We start from the raw sequence: 17,925 nt of genomic DNA, 5'->3' as shown, positions 1-17,925 counted from the left end.
GCAGGAAAATCACTGTGAGTTTGAGTCCAGCCTGGGGTACAAAGTAAGTTCAAGGCCAGCCTGAACTGTGTATAGTGAGACCTTTACCTCAAATGAGAAAAAGAAAAGAAATATTCTCACTGTACTATAACGTGTGTTTCTAGTAGCACAACCTGAATTATTTTTCCATTTATTTATAACCCTATTCATAAGGTAAACTGTCCAGGACTTTGTCTTCTAATTTTCAGTTAGGCTTTGTATCAGTTTGTCCTCATAAAATTTTGAAAGTGATATTTTTTTCATATTGGAGATTGGATCCAGGGACTTTACACTGAAATACATCCTCGGCCCTCAGAATCTTTATTTTATTTTGAGACAAGGTCTTACTAGTTCACTAAATTGTCTTGGCTGGGTGTGAACTATTACTGATCCTCCTGCCTCTGCCTTGCAGAGTGCTGAGATTACAGGTGCATAACACCACACCTGGCCACCAAGGAACTCTTAATGTTCCCTGGAAGATCATAAAATACCTGTTTTATGTCTTCCTAAAATATTTGGCAGAATTTAGGCCTAGAGTTTTCTTTGTCAGTTTTAATTATGGATTCCGTTGTGCTATTAGTAATGAATTCAATATTTATCATTTTAATATATCAGTTATGGGAAGTATGCTTTTTAAGGGACTTGTCACATAATAATCAAATTTTGTCATATAATTGCTCACTTAACTGTCAAGTTTTGGCATACAATTTTTATAATGTTCTCTTATGATGTTTTAATGATTACCCTTTCTCTTAATAATACCAATTCATTGTATCTTTGCTTCATTTCATGATCAGTCTTGTCAGAGGTGGATCATTTTTATTTTTCGTCTCACATCTTTTGACTTTATTGACTTTTACTACTGGACATTTTAGAATTATTTCTCCTCTTTTTAATATGCACTTTTAAACTCTCTTTGTGTTTAATTTGCCCTGGTTTTTAGCCCTTCTTGATTTTCAGGATTTTTTCTGTTTTTATATAATTTTAAATCCTCAAAGCACAGTTTCAGGAGTCTGCTAACATATGGGTGTGGCAGTTTTAAAAAATCATTTAAAATGGCCCTGGGAGTGTTTGCTGGCTTAGGAATTGTTGAGACTGTTTTATCTTGCTTGGCCTTGTTTTTCAGGGTTTGTTTTGTTTTGTTTTGTTTTCATTAGTAGGTATTAGACCTTCACACTCAGATACAGCACCAGTGCACTTTAATATTTTATTTTGGTACAACGTTTCTCTAAGTCGCTGAGTTGTCCAGGCTGGCTGGAACTCACCATTCCTCTGCCTCAGCCTCCTTGATGGCTGGGTTTGCAGGTTCCAGCCACCATCCCAATGCTACAAGTATGTTTTCAAGTTTCCACATATTATTTTAGGTGGGACAATGATTGTAGAATTTCATTTTCTTTTTAGTTTCAAAGATTTTGATAATTTATGCATCAGTTGTGTTATTAGTAATGCAGTTAATGTTTATCTTTTTAATGTATCAGTTATGGAAAATATTCTCTTTAAAGAACCTGTCACATGATAATTAAATGTGGGCATACAACTTGAGTTAAATTTTTAAAGACAGCCTTAATTTAGAATGATTATATCTTCTTAGTAAATTATGAGATGTCTCTTTTTAGCTCCAGAAATACTTTGCTTAAAAGCCCACTTTATCTGATATGAATATAGCTACAAGATTTTCTTTTGGTTAGTGTCTATATGGCCTCTCTTTTTAATTTTATGAGTTCTTATTTCTAGAATTTCATTGAAATGACAAAGGAGAAAGGAAGAACCATACAGGATGATACAGTTTATTCTCTGGGACTGACAGATAGTCCTCAGCTGCAAATGGTCATTTTCTTACTTCTGCTTCTAAATTACATATTGAGTGTGGTAGGAAGCTTAAACACCATTGCTCTCACCTGCTGGGTTCCCATCTCAAGACCCCAGTGTATTTCCTCCTTTGTAATTTCTCCTCCTTTGAAATTGCATCCACAACTGCTTGCATTCCCAGATTCCTCCTCACCAGAGAAAAGACAATTTCCTATAATGATTGTGCATCTCAAGGTTTTTTAAAAACATATTCTTGGAAGTACAGAATTTTTCTTTTGCCTGTTGTGTCCATGACTGCTGTGTTGCCATCTGCAAACCTCTGCATTATTCATTCAGCATGAGCAGCAAAGTTTCCACCAGCTGGTCCTGAGTTCCTGGGGAACCGGATTCCCTCCGCTGATGCTGGGTCTCAACTTGGATTTCTGTGCTTCAAATATCAATATTTCAGTTGTGATGTTTCTCTAGTCCTACAGCTTTGTTTTTTTTTTTAAGAGAAAAAAATAAAATAAAACAACGATAAGGAACTTCACTGACAATATATAGAAAATTAACAATGATTAATATATTGCATATTGTTGTCCTCAAAGTAGTTGCTCAGATTACAAGATACAGGCATGCAAAAGTGATCAAACAATATGAGCACAAATCATTCTCTCCAATGAACTAAAAGAAATTAGTAGTATACCTATCTTAACTATTTCTTTTCCCTTCCTTTTTTTTCTCCTTTCCCTCATTCCAATTGTTCTTTCCTTTTGAGCAATTTGTCTTTCCCAATATCTGCTGTAGATCTGGGATCTTACTTACTCTTTCCATTTCTTACAAAAGGGATTAATATGATTACATATGCAAGTCTCATTTACTCAGAAGGGGAATAGCTGGGTCAAAAGGAACCTCTAATCCTAGTTTTTTGAGGAATCTGCATACTGATTTCCACAGTGATTCTGAATGCCCACCAACTGTGAAGAAGGGTCCTTTTACCCCACAACCCCTCCAGCACTTGTCATTGGTTGATTTCCTGATGGTAGTCTTTTTTCTGGGGCGAGGTGGACTCTCAGTGCTGTTTCAATTTGCATTTCTTGAATGAGCAGTGATGTTGAACATATGTTCATATATTTATTTTCCATTTGTATTTCTTCATCTGGGAAGTGTGTATTTATCTCAGATGCCCATTTTTGGATTGGATCTTGGAATTTGAGGGACCTGATTTACTTTCAATTATTTATATTCTAGGTAGAAGTCCTTTCTATGAGGTACAGTTAGCTAAATTTTTCCCAACTTGTGAGATTTTTTTCACTCTGTTGATGGTATCTTTTGATGTGTAAAAATCTTTTAATAATATGAGACCTCAATTGTTGATTCTTTGATGGACTTCTCATGCAGTTTGGTTTTCGTTCATGAAGTATCTACCTACCTGTGTCTTCAAGATTTCTACCTATTTTGTCTTCTAGTAGATTTAGTGTTTCTGTTTTAATATTACAGTATTTGATCAATTTTGCATGGTGATAGACATGGATCTACCTTTAGTCTTTGGCATGTGGAAAGCAAGTTTTTCCAGGCTATTTATTAAAGAGGCTCTCTTTATTCTTCTGAACATGTTTGGCCCCTTTGTCAAAGACAAAATGACAGCGTATCTTTATAGTTGTGTCTGCATCTTCTAATCCATTCCACTGAACCTCAGGTCTGCTTTTTGTCAGTGCCACGCTGATTCTATCACAGTGGCTTTGCAGTATAATTTCAAGTCATGGATTGTGATGACTCTGCCTTATCTTTGTTGCTCAGGATTGCCTTTGCTAGTCTATGTCTCTTATGTTTCCAAAAGAATTTTATGAATATTTTCTCTAGATGTGTGAGATATGCTAATGGTATTTTGATTTGGGGTTGCATTAAATCTGCATAACAATTTTGGGAGTATGGCCATTTTTACAATGTTGGTTCTTCCTCTCCATGAACAAGGAACATCTTTCCATTTTCTGAAAGCCTCTTGATCTCTTTTTTCAGCTTACTGCAGTTTTCAATGTGTAGATCTCTTACTTACTTTCTTTGTTAGATTGATTCCTAAGTATTTCATTTTTTAGGTGCTATCAGGAAGGATATGTTTTCCCTAATTTCTCTCTCAGTGAGTTTGTTGTTTGTGTACAGGAATGCTATTGATTTTTTGTGTTAACTTTGTATTCAGCTATGTGACTGAATATGGTTATAAATGCTAGAAGTATCTTGGTGTAGTTTTGGGGATATTCTATGTAGAGTATCATACTGTCTACAAATAATGATAATTTAACTTCTTCCTTTTCTATCCTTATTCCTTTTATTTTGCTCTCTTTAATTGCTCTGGCTAATATTTCCTGAACCACATTGAATAGGAGTGGTGATAGTGGACATCCTTGTGTTTTTCGTGATTTTAGAGTGAAAGCTTGCAGTGTTTGTCCCTTTAGTATGATATCAGCTGTTGGTTTTTCAACACTGGCTTTTACCAGGTTGAGGTAATGACCATTTATTCAGATTTTCTCTAGCGTTTTTATCATGAATGGATGCTGGACTGTAATAGATGCTTTTTCTGCATCTATGAGATGATTGTGTGGTTTTTGTCTTTGGATCTGTTGATATGGTATACTACATTTATGGATTTGCATATGTTGAAGCATTCCTGCATACCTGGGATGGATTCTACTTGGTTATGGTGTATAATCCTCTTAATGACTTGCTGTACCCAGTCTCAATTGCATTAATGTCTGCTTTGATCTTTATAATTTCCTACCTTGCATGGGCTTTGGGCTTGACTTGCTCTTCTTTCTTTAGAATCTTGAGGCGCAGCATTAGGTTGTTTATTGTGCTCATTCTATTCTCCTGATGTGAGAATTCACTGCTCTAAATTTCCTTCTTAGGACTGTTTTCATTGCACCCCATAAAATGCAGCAAGCTGTGTTTGCATTTTTATTGTAGATATTTTAAAATTTCTTTCTTAATTCTGTGACCCATCAGTTGTTCAGAAAAATCTTACTTAATTTTCATGTATTTATGGAGTTTTTGCAGTTTCTTTTGACATTTATTTCCAATTTCATTGCACTATGCTCTGATAATATGCATGGGATAATTCCAATTCCTTTGCGTTTACTTAAACATGTTCTGTGGGCTAATATATGGTCTATTTTAGAGATGATCCATGCACAGCTGAGAAGAATGTGTATTCTGATGTTAGGTAGAACACTGTACACAACTTCTAAGTCCACTAATTCATGGCTTTAGTTCTATTCTATTATTTCTTTGCTAATTGTTTTGTCTAGTTGATTTAACTCTTTGTGACAATGGGATAGTAACGTTCCCTGTTACAACTGTGTTATTGCTTATTTGATTTTTCATGTCTATTAATATTTATCTTATATAGTTGGGTGCTCTCATATTTGGTGCATAATGTTTATGATCGCTATCTCTTCCTCTTGAAGTTTTCCCCTAACAAGCCTGTGTGACCTGAGAGAGAGAGGGGCAGAGACTCACACAGCTCTTGCCAGCCACACCATCCATGTGACCTCTTTTGATCTTTTGACCTCTTTTGATCATTCTTGGTTTGAAGTTCACATTGTCTTCCAACAGAATAACTACCCTGCTTTTTCTAGGTTTCTGTGCATGGAGTATTGTTTTACATTCTTTGACTTTTACTCTGTGAATTTCTTTTTTAGTTGAAAGTGTTTCTTGTATGTGGCATATTGTTGGATCTTATTTCTTGTTTCATTCTGCCAGTCTGTTACTTTCAATTGGTGAACTGAGGCCATTTACATTAATAGTTATTACTGATATGCTTTGATTTATCTTTGTCTTACTACTTTTGTGCTATTGGTTCCATACTTTTTCACTCTATTTAATTACTTGCCCTGCTTGATGATTTGTTTCTGTTATTGTTCTTGGAATTGTAATTTTTATCACTGTCTTGAATATCTTTCATCCTTTGTGGTGTTAGTTTGGTGGTTATGAATTTTTTCAGTTGTTCTTTGTTATGGATATCTTGTTTCTCCATCAATTTTGAAAGACTGCTTTGAAGGTTACATCAATCTGGATTGGAAATTGTTTTCTTTTAGGACTTTAAATACTTCACTCCAACATCTTCTTGACTTGAGGGTTTGAGTTGAGCAGTCTACCATGAATCTGATGGGCTTACCTTTATAGGTAATATGTTTCTTTTCTCTAACAGATTTTAATATTCTGTTCTTGTGCTGAATTTATGGGACCTTGATTATTATATATCTGGGTGCAGATTTATCTTGGTTATGGCTAATTGAACTTCAACATGCTTTACTTATCTGTATGTCAGGTTCTTTTACCATGTTTGGGAAATTTTCTATTACTGCTGCAAATAGTGTTTTTATATAATTTGGGTTGATTCCTGTTTTTTTATTGACACCAATTATTATAGTATTACTTTTCTTTGTGTTACCTTGCAGCTGCTAAATTGTTATTTCCTGATGCTATCTTATTTTCAAGAGAGTTTTCATGATTGCTAGCTGTGATGCTGTCTTCAAGGTCTAAAAGTCTGTCGTTAGCTTCATTCAAGTGATTTTGTTAGCTTTCAATGGAATGTTTAACTTGCTGGATGTCTATATGAACCCATTTCATGCGTTCTATTTTTCCCTATATTGATGATTCCTGGTTTCAATCCTCTTCCTATCACCGTCTGTTTTTTATCCTCTCTGCCTTACATTTGCTGAGCGATTCCTTTGTAACTGTTAATGTTTCTTTTTTTTCCCAAGAAATTATTTCTGATCTGATTTTTCTACAGCCTCATGGATTTGTTTCTTTACTTCAGTTGCTATCATTTCAGATATTTCAAGTGTTTCCAACTTCTTCTTCTGTGTCAGTGCTTCCTGAACTTGTTCTGGGTGGGCTGGAAGTCTGATACTGCATTTTGCTTCTTTGTCTTGTCATTTTCTATTTAAAAATTTGTTTTGTTTTATGTTTCTTGTTTTTGTAATAGGTAGCTGTATCGGTAGTATCAAGGCTTCTTTAGGAAACATCTGTTCTTCAGAAATGTCTTCCATGTATAGGATTCACGTCTGTCCCAAGATCCTACCTTCCCAATTAATTAGAAGTGGATGTCAGTATCTGTTTGACTCAGGCCCCAGTCTTTTGTAGACTGTGATGAAGTTATTACCCTGAGATGCCTAGTATTGTTACAGAAGGGAGAACAACTAGTTACAACAGGTATGACATCCTAGTTAAACTAGTAAAATTAACAATAACAACAGCATCAAGTACAACTTAGTAACTTACAAACTTGTAGTTACTGATTTTTTACTTTAGACAACAGGAGCAAAGTCTATAGTTATGTAACAGAACCGATCATAAATTAGGAGTTTTCATGCAAAATACTTCCACTTAGTAGAGTGGTTTTACCCTGTGGGGGGGAAATTTAGGGAGGATAGTGTACGAAACAAAGACAACCGGCAAGGAAGGAGAAGCAGGGTGGAGGACAAAGGATGGTTATGCAACTTTTCGGAAACAGAGAAGGAGGTAGTCAAGGTAGAGTGATGGAATATTTAAGGGGTTTCTGACCTTGGTCTCTGGGTTTGGGGTTGGGATTAGTCCTCTGTGGCTGGAGTTCTCCCTAGTCATTTAGGGAAAAAGGGAAAAGAGAAAGGGAAACAAATAAAAAAGGAAAAAGAGAAAGAACCGATGGCTGTTCCTGCAGTGAGCGGGAGAGGCCAGATGCCTGAATCAGCTCTGGATCCCTCTGGCAGGGATTCAGTGTTGCACGGAATATTTGCATGCCTGTAGGTCCGCCTTTCTGTCATGTGTGCCTTATCCAGGGTCCTATTGTGTCCCTGTCATTTCCACAGGTCTCTGGGCTACTCCTGTCCCCCGCAGCGCTGTCCAAGGTCAATGGAGGGAGAGAGGGGCAGAGACTCACACAGCTCTTGCCGGCCACACCATCCATGTGACCTCTCTTTATCCATCCTTTCAAATTTCTAGATCCTTGTTTATGTTGTGTATTTCTTTTGACAGGATACATGGAAGTTATCCTTAGTTTCTCTGGTGTGTTAGTTGATTTCCATGTGTCCTAAAGTACTAAGTTTAAAACAAGAAATAATTTTTACTATTTTCCAGACAAACATTGATAAATTTAAGATCTGAATATCACTCTTTCCCCCTCAAGTCAGCTATGACCCTTTTTTGGTTGTTTTTGTTTTGTTTCTTGTTTTTTTGGGGGGGCAGACTTTTGGGGTGGCTGAGTCAAGGTCTTGCTATGTAGTTCAGGCTGTCCTTGAGCCCACTATGAAGACCAGGCTGGCCTTCACTTCAAAGCAATCCTCCTGCCTCAGACTCCCTAGTGCTAGAAGTGTAGGAGTGCACCACCACACCCAGCGACCTACGACCAGGAAATGTGATCCCCATCCATAATTATTCCTTTCAATTTGTAAAAATATAGACATATGATATAATAAGCAACATGACTTGCATTTGAATATGATCATGGCTCTGCTTCTACCCTGCTTTCTCTTGAGTTATATGAGTTTCTTGCATTTCTACTTCATAGCTAAAACCTGATCGTTCACAAACTTTACATAGTAACAACTAGTTGGAGCTCATAAAACCCAGCTGATTTGGTATAAATTCCTGGCTCAGTGTTAAAATACGGATACATGTATTAAACACCAGGTTTTGTCTTTGTTAATTTTATAACAGCAAAAAGAGAAAAAGTAAATTCATAGCGCAATCACCATTAAAAAATATGAATCTAAAATAAACACTTCTGTTTCAGAAGTATGATCGAGTTTTATAAATGACTACCTGAAAAATGAAAGTAAATCAAGGACCAAGTATCACAAGCCAGGTTAGGTAGGTAAGAAACTACATAGGTAAGTTAGAAAGTAAGTGAAATTCTAACGTATCACGAGAGCCAGTGAACTACAAGAGATGAGTTGTTACTTAGAACAACACAATGGACCCAAGGCAGGTGGGGGCTCAACACGACATTCCGAGATGGACTGAGAGTGTAAGCATCCGCAAACTTAATGATAAGAGGCCCGAATGAGGCTTCTTTCCAGCAGAGGAAAGGTTTGCGAAAATCGTTTTCGCAGTATCTTCTGGAGAAAAACAATAACTGTCCTAAAAGAGAGGAAGAGGGGGAGAAGAGGAGGAGCAAGCAAAGAAAAAGAAAGAGGAGGAGGCAGTCAGGAGTAATAAGAAGCATAATTTATTATGAAAATGGGCCGTATGACTGCTCTGAAGTTTGGTCAACTTTCCCCTACCTCTTGATAATAAAAATAAAACCCAAAACTACAAAAAATCAGGATAATGTAAACACAATCTGGTAACTCCAACATATTCAGGGAAAAAAAGCAAATCCTCACTTGTAAATGGCATTCTCAGCTACAGCCTGAAGGGCTTAACAAGATAAACACACAATTATTCAACCCAAGAAAATCTGAAACCGTGAGAGAGACACTCACTGAGAGAAGAGGCAGACCCAGCAGAAGCTTAGATATTAGACTACTCAGACAGGTGTATAAAGTCACCATGCAAGAATAACTATGTACTCTGAAATAAAAACCATGTAGGAAGATATGTATTCAGTGATAGAATAAAAAATCAGAAAGGGATTATCAAAGTGACAAAGCAGATTTATCAAGGAAACCAAACACAACTTTTAGAAAATAAATGTCTTGGTTAAAACTAAATTCTTATGCATGACTTAAATAAATGAAATAGCAAGAGGGAACATTAGCAACTGACAAATAAAAATAAATGTCCCGCAGGAAAGCAAGTAGTAGAAATTATGCAGGTTTAAGAAAAATGGATGGCAGACTGAGAAGTCATAATCTTCGCTCATTAATATTCTGAAACAAAAAAATCAGATAGAACAAGGGAGAGGCATAGATTTTTCTAAGTTTATTTCAAAACACAAAAGTTATTGATAAAAGCAAAACCATAGAACACATTCTATATAGAAAAAATTCTATATTCTTAACAGCTTTTAATTACTAAGAAAATCATTGAAATAGGTGAGGAGGAGAGGAACTTAAAACAAAATAAAGAGGAAGTTAACACCGAACCCTAGAAAGGGTGGAAAACCCTCTCAAAACAGCAGCTATGCCTTTTCTATGCCTAGGATCTAACATGTCTTCTGAAGTCTCATTCTGTTGAATGCTTGGTCCCAGTGAAGCAAGGTTCAAAGATGGGGATTCTGGTAGGTGATGAGATTGTAGAGTGTCTAATATCCTCAGGAACTAACTTTTGATGGCCTTGTAATTTGGTGTCATGATTGCAGGAGGCAGAAACTTAGGAAGCAGGACCAGCTGTAAGGTAGGGACAGTGGCTGGGTGACTTGGGCTACTGTATCATGACTTGTCCCTGGTCCCTTCCTTTCTGGCTCTTCTTGGTTCTTTGCTGCCATCAGGCGAGACGCTTTACTCCGCCAGGCCCCCCTTTCATGATGCTTCTGCTTGACCACAGGCCTAAAGCAGTGGAGCCAACCGTGGGCTGACACCTCTGACACTACACGCCTACATGTGTCTTTCCTCCAGTCAGCTGAGTTATGTTTCATTGTCACAGCAAACAAGAATGAGCACAGACCCCAACTAAAGCTAATTTTCAACAAGTGCTCACCTAAGGGATTTTACAGATTGGAAGAAACCTCCAAGCCAAGCAAAAATAGAGACTCTTTCACTTCAGCCGTACATGTGCAGGCTAGGAAGTCAAAAGACTGAATTTTATAAGAGAAAAGAAATATAAAATGTAAAAAGTTTGTGAGGACAAAATAGTGAGAACGTTTTTAAAGAATTTGTATAAAAATTGCAATAACAGTCTAAATCACAGTATTATTAAAGTGAAAGATTTAAAAACAATGAATAGAAATGGCATGTATGTCTCACAGACAGTGACAGGTACTTACATTTCAAAAAGCACTTAATTTGAGAAAGGGTTGGATTTTGATTAAATTCCTTTAAAATTTGAATGGAAAAGCACATAAAGAATAGAGAGAACTTCTTCAAAGCATTAGGCAAAAGTATATCTAATCAGGGAAAAGGAAGAAAGGAAGAAAAAATGCATAAAAGCAGAACAAGTAAACACACCAAAATGAGAAAAAAATATAAAAATAAATTCAAATACATAGCTAGCCATTATCACTGCAAGTAAAGTAATAATCGGTTGTCAGAGAAATACTTCTGCAAAAAGTTACAGAGAAATATCTTAGACTTTATAGGAAATTTTCTGTCCTATTCATGCAAATTTTCCATGCAAGAAAAGTCCATCCACAGACAATACAAATTAATGGTTGTCTTCCAGCAACACTGAGCCATAAAGTAAGCATTAGTGTAGATTCAGACACTGGGCTGCGACTGGCTGGCTCCTGGCCCAAGCTCACAACTAAAGAGGCTGGGGGCGAGGCGGGTGTATTTTCCTTCACCAGGCAGATTTAACAGCCCACTGAAAACCCGCACTAGTTAACTGAGACGGAAGAAAGAAAGAAAGAAAGAAAGAAAGAAAGAAAGAAAGAAAGAAAGAAGAAAGAAAGAAAGAAAGAAAGAAAGAAAGAAAGAAAGAAAGAGAAAGAGAGCGAAACCTATACAGATTGCGAAGAAAAACCTCTTTATTAAAATGTGATGCGGCTCACACCTTTTTTATTGTCAGTAGTACAGATTGAGCAACCCCAATACAAAAATCACAAATTCCAACATCTGAAACATTTGAGCACACACCTTGACAATATAAGCAGAAAATTCCACAGCCTAAGACATTTTTCATGTATAAAATTATTATTTAAAATGCACATATATGAATTGTGCTTCATAGTAGGTGTTTGTGTCTCTCTCTTGTTTTTTTTAATCGGTACCAGGGATCGAACTCATGACCATATACTTGTAAGGCAGGCACTTACGCCGCTGAGCTAAGTCCCCAGCCCTAATTGTGTATGAAATATAAACGAATTTTAGGTTTATCGTGGGAAGTTTTCCACATCCACATCCCCAAGACATCTATATTCTCTTAAAAAATACAGATCTTAAATATTTCTGTCCACTGCATTTTGGATAAGAGACAATCTACCTGTGTTCTACGGTATGGTAGTGCTAATGGTTTAATATCTGAAGTATGTTAGAGCTGTTTCTAGATTCAGTTATTATACTTTTTGTGAAAATTTCTGATCTGTTCGTGGGCATATTTCTGAATTCTCTACACTGTTCTGGTCACCTACTTGGCTGCTTTTCCACCAAAGCCACTTTGCCCTGTTACCATACCCTTACGGTAGGTCTTAAAATTATACTACAAACATTCCCTTTTTAGTTTTTCTTTGAAACTTGTTTTAGCTATTTAAATGTTTCTGCTTTTCCATGTGTATTTTTTCCAGATTTGAAATTTTTAAAATTAATTAATTTTATTGGTACAGTTTAGGTATAATGATTATCTTCATCATAGGGAACTTGCACCTGTGCATGATAGATCCTGATTCTCCTTTTTTCCCACTCTCCTCCCTTCAGCCCCGCTTCCCCTCCTGATTTACTAGCTGTTTTCACCTCCCCCTTTTCTTCTTTTCTTTTCCTCCTTTCCCCCCTCCTTGTGCATTTTAGGGTAAGTTTATCTACTTCTACAAAAATCTTTCTGGTTATTTTTAAATTGCACTATGCCTTGTATCAGTTTGAGAATGACATATCTGGTACATGGACACATATCTCTTTCTGATGTATCGGTGGTTTGTTCTTTTCATCATGCAATTCCTAGGTATTTGTTAGAGTTTTACACATGTAATTCATTTTTCTTTAGTGGTTGCAAATGGTACTAAGTATATTTTTAGTTTGGTTTTCCACATATTCATTGTTAGAACATAAAAATACCTTGTGAACACATTGCCTATTATTAGGGATACATTCTTGAGGATTCCTTGTCATTTTCCATGTTGGTGGTACTCACATCACGTGGGCATGTATGGAGAGTCTTATTCTTTTCAATTTGTACTTTTTTTCTTTTCTTGCCTTATTACTCTTACTATAATTACTAGTGTTACATTTTTGTTGAATAATTGGTGAGCTAGATATCCTGCCTTTTTACTGCTCTTAAGGGTAAGAATTCTGTCTTTAAACATTAATCATGATATTATATATGGGGGATTTTCTTTGCTGTTAAGTCTTTATAAAGTTGCAGAAGTTTTCTTCTATCCTCACTTTGCTAAGAATACCTGAATGGACATTGAGTTGATCAATAGACTAACAGGACATGAAAAGTTTATTGATATGTACTCAGATTCCACACTGTAACTGGTATATAAGAAATTACCAATTATACACTGGGAAAATATGTGATGAGAACATTTAAAATACAGAAGGTACCTAATGATGATTAGCTTGTCTTAACGTTTCACAGTGTGTATTATACCAAATGTCACACTGTATACTTTACATGTACTGCTTCTTGCTTGTGAGTTATACCTTAAGAAATCTAGGCGGGGGGGAGAAACTACCAGCTGGGGTGTTTTGGTATAGCATTCAAGAACACTGACATGTAGCTTATTACAATCTTCCTTCTTTTCCAACTGTGTATTTGTGTACAGCTGTCTTGGGGTCTGTGCCTAGATCCTCAATCTCCAAACGGGTGCACAGCGAAGGCCCAAAGGAATGAGACAAGTGACATGATCTTCAGGGCTCCAGGAGGACTAAAATCCTCTGCAGAGCTTCTAACTGCTGGCCTGCTGACCAACTGACCCTGGGCAGCCCGTATTTAATCAGAACAAGCAAGGAGTTGAGTGGAAACTCAGAACGCAGGAAACCTGAGCAGGATTTTGGGAGAAGGTCAAGGACTCCTTCCGTGCTAATTAAGGAAAACTATCCCAGGAGTCTCCAGGTGGCCTCAGTTGTGGCCTATCTTGCCCTCTGAGGTCTGCTTGTTCTCAGGTCAGCGATGCCCGGGCCAGGCCACAGCCCTGCACATGTATTCAGCTTCAAAGGCTTTGGCACAGCTGGATGATTTTAAACAACTGAAAGAACACTTTGCAGCATATCGAATGCAGTAGATATGTAAGTCCAGCTCTTTTCTATTAGATTTCCTTTTATGAAAGTTTCAAAAATGTAAAATAGTATCATTTGTCTAAGATTCACAATAACAATAACACAATATTTTGCAATAATATAATTGCAAAAGCATAATCGATCATTTTTAGACAAAAATTTTTAAACTTTGATTTTAATTTCTAATATATTTAACTTAAGCTAGATACTTTACAAAGAAAGAAGGCTTCATTCCTTCGTAGTTCTGTAAATTGAAAAGCACGCTGCTTAACTTCTGTTCAACTGTGCCGAGACTCTTCTGGCTGCATCGTAACAGGCTGGCTGGTGTCACAATGATGGAGCGAGGAGAAACGACCCTTCAGGAGCCAGGCTTGAGCTTTTGGAAAGAACCTGCTCCTAGGGGAATTAGAGGCCCACAAGAAGCACATTAACTCCTTCTGGGTGTGCCGCAAAGACTGCTCCCCTTCCACTGGGCCCCCTTCTTAAAGGCCCCACCACCTCTCCAGTCACACACTGAGCACAGGTTTCCCACAGGCGACCCCGGGGAGGAACCTGAGGCTATATCTAAATCACCATGGCTCATTCACCTCATTGCCATTATTTTCTTGCAATCATGTTTGTTTTATTTATTTTGCAAGTTTTCATATTATATTCACCTAAATAAAAAAAACATGAGAAGCATTGAGGACATAAATATTAGCAATACATGTGAAAACATCATGTTAAAAAGTAACAAATGCTTGAGAGGACAGAGCTGGGAGACTGGGACAGCAAGCCAGTGCACCGTAACTAATGACCCTGTGTCAAGGAAAGAGAGGAGAACGGAAGCCAGTTACTGCACAATAAAGGAGAAGTGGGAGGTGGGCGGAAAGGAGGCTGAGAGAGAGCTGTATGACCAAAATATGTAATAGCCACATATGATAATGTCACAATGAAGTCCAGTATTTCATAAAATTAATATGCATTTATACAAATGCATAATAAGATTTCTTTTGTGATTCAGCTCACTGAAAATAATGATTCATCACAGTCAAACAAGACAAATGCAGGAGATTTTCCTGAATATCAAAGGTAAATGAAGTGGTGGGCAGTTATCTATAGTGGGGGAAATAAGGTTTTATACAGATTTCCCTGTTGTAAAAGGTCCAGTACAGAAGACGAGTGAAGCATACTTGTAAAATTAAAAATATGGGCTCGTCATGGCGGGAATCAGCCATCCCTTTATAAATAACTAAACACTGTGCAAACAGTTTGCAGAAACATGGTCTCTGTGAGCAGAAAACCTAGAAAGTGGGCCTGATGTTCATTCCCAACTTCTGCAGAGAAGTGGAACGCCACTGACTGCCTGGAATGAAGGACCAATGTCAGGGTCGGGAAACGTAAGACACATGGGTCACCAGACAAAAGGGGCAGTGTACCTAGCAACTGCAGAAATCTTCACCGACGCGCCCAACACCGCTGATGAAAACAAAGTCAATCTCCTCCTGGAGCTGAGTAAAGACAAGCAGGGAGCTGAGATGAACAGTTCCCAAAGCTCGCCCTGCTGGGAGACACCTCTTTGTTGAACACCTTGGCTACCCAATGGAGGCACCCGAGGGAACAGGATCTTTGTAGTGGGTTAACCTAGTCCTACAGTAAAGCTAGGCTAAGCCTGGATAAGCTTGAAAACAAGCCTCAAAAGCAACATTTTAATCCTGGCTAATTTAAATTCCTGCCAGCACTAGAATACAATATTCTTTGAAGAAAGACAACCAAATGCAGACACTCAATAACAGGAAATTTATTGAGATATAACGTGAGGCAAAAGATTAGCAGATGTGACCAGAAGCAGAAAACCGTAAGCCTCAGTCTGAAGAAAAACCAGCTGCACAATAGAAACAAAGTCAGAAAGTGATACAATCAGCAGAGAAAGAGTTTAAGACAGGTACGGTAAATAAGGTCTTAGATTTAAATGAATATTAAAATGAGAAGGTCAGAAAAGACAAAAAGAGGCATTTCTGGAGGTGGAAAATGTGGTGTCTGAAGTTAAAGGTACACTGAGTAAGGCCGCACCCTCCCATACACTGCCAATAACAGTGAGGAGAAGACAGATGAGAGGGCCCGGAAGGAAGCCTGGAGAACACCAGGTGAACCAGACGAAGCGACAGGGCCGCCGGAACAGAAGAGGGATAAAGTAACATTTAAAGAAATCATGAATAAAATTTGATGAAAACTATAAGCCAACATACCCAAGGCTCAAAAAAATCCAATATAAATGGGGAGAAAAAACTATCAATGTATATAGAATTTAAATGTCAAAAACTTGTGATAGAGAAAATCTTAAAATCAGACAGGGAAAAAAGATGTACAGAGAAGTAGAGACAACAGGATTCTTGTTATTAGAAACAAGTCAGAAGACAGTGCTAAAAATGCAGTAAATGTTTGCAGCACATCTGCAAAAATATCTGTCCATCTAGAAAGATAAAGCAATACATCTTCCCAAAATGAAGATAAATAAGAACTTTCTAGCGAAACAAAAGGTTATAATATTTATTACAAATGACCTGTGATTTAAGACTGATAAACCAATTCTGCAAACAGAATTAAAATGATACCCAGTGGAAAGCTTCTCTCATTTTGAAAGTCTATTTAAGAAATAATTAATCATTACAGTAAAAAGTAATTGATGAATTTAGTTGGCATGTGACAACAGCAAATAGGACCTGAAAGAACAATGCAAGTACCTCACTGTAAGATTCATACATTACACTTCATAATAGAATTTATAATTGCAGTCTATGCTTGTGTATTTGTATTCTCTACATATTGAAATCTAAAACCATGTTATAGTAGCTACTTTGAAGTTCTTGTTAGTTTCAGCATGCCGTGCACAAAACAGTACACTGCTAATTAAAGGTAGACTATAGGATGTCTATGTTAAACACAAGTCATCTTTAAAGGAAATAAAAAAGGTATAACTAATTGGCTGATAATGGAGATAAAGTGGAATCCAAAAATATTTTAAATCTTTTAAAAGTCTCGATTGTCTGCAATTTTCAAGTTACACAAAAATGAGGTTCGGCATAGACTACATTGTTCTGAGGAGCCCAGGCCCAGTATAACTGGGTGAGGGTTAGGCAAGAGGTTTGAATCTGTGTGTCTGTCTGTCTGTCTGTCTGTCTCTTTCTGTGCATGTGGATGCACCCATGCCTGCATTTAAAGAACATCCTGAAATGTGGCAACAATCACTCACCCCTGCGTTTAGGTAGAATTGTTTTCAAATCTGTTTCTTTTAAAATAATGTCAGTCATTACAGCACGTTTGTCAGCTGGGCACAGTGATGCAGACCTATAATCCCAGCATTCTAAAGGACGAGGTGGGGATGCAGTATGGTGCCAGTAGGTCTCATTCCTGGGTCTGTCATCTCTATGTAAACTCTAATTTGTGACTAATTTGACAGCTTTAATTTAAATATCAGGAAAATTAAAGGCACAGTTGTGACATTAAAACATCCATAGTGTACTTTTGTTAACAGCATGTGTTTTATGAACAGAGCTTAGTGTACCTTGTACCTTCCTGCCTTTGTTCCAAATCTTGCTGCCAACTTTTCAGGTATTTTCTGGACACGTCATTTTTTTCAGGGTCTAAATTCACTGCCATGTTTTCCTGGAATTCTCCCAGTGCTTCCAGTCAGACTGGGCCTTTCTTTTTAAGAACTGAGCCCTTCTTTTTTTTCCATCTGGGCAGAACACAAGTGCTTTGAATGCATGTGAATTAATAGTTACTCATTTATCAATTTATCATTAATGAAGTAACTCGCTTACTGAATGTCTACAGTGGGCTGGCCGCAGGTGTGCCTGTGAGGTCCACCTCGACTTTCAGTTTAGCTCTCCTCCGGCCGGATGCCAGGAAGGTTCTTCTCCAGATGCCAAATCTGTTTGTTCCGGGTTCCCTACCTCTCACCTGCGGAGCTCCATCTCCTGATTCCACATTTCCTGGCTTCCCACCTGGGCCCCCACACCTGGCTCACTTTATCTCTTGCCACGTTCACTTTGTACTTGATTTCTTCCTAAATACAAAACTACACCAGACCCTCGAATGTGCTTCCCTCTGCACGTGTGTACGCTCAGCT

This window comes from Cavia porcellus, unplaced genomic scaffold, assembly GCF_034190915.1.
Source record: "Cavia porcellus strain 051 isolate PalLab524CR breed Dunkin Hartley unplaced genomic scaffold, mCavPor4.1 scaffold_6, whole genome shotgun sequence".
NCBI classification, from domain to species: domain Eukaryota; kingdom Metazoa; phylum Chordata; class Mammalia; order Rodentia; family Caviidae; genus Cavia; species Cavia porcellus.
The sequence above is the reverse complement of the archived record's forward strand: the minus strand, read 5'-3'. Positions refer to the sequence as shown.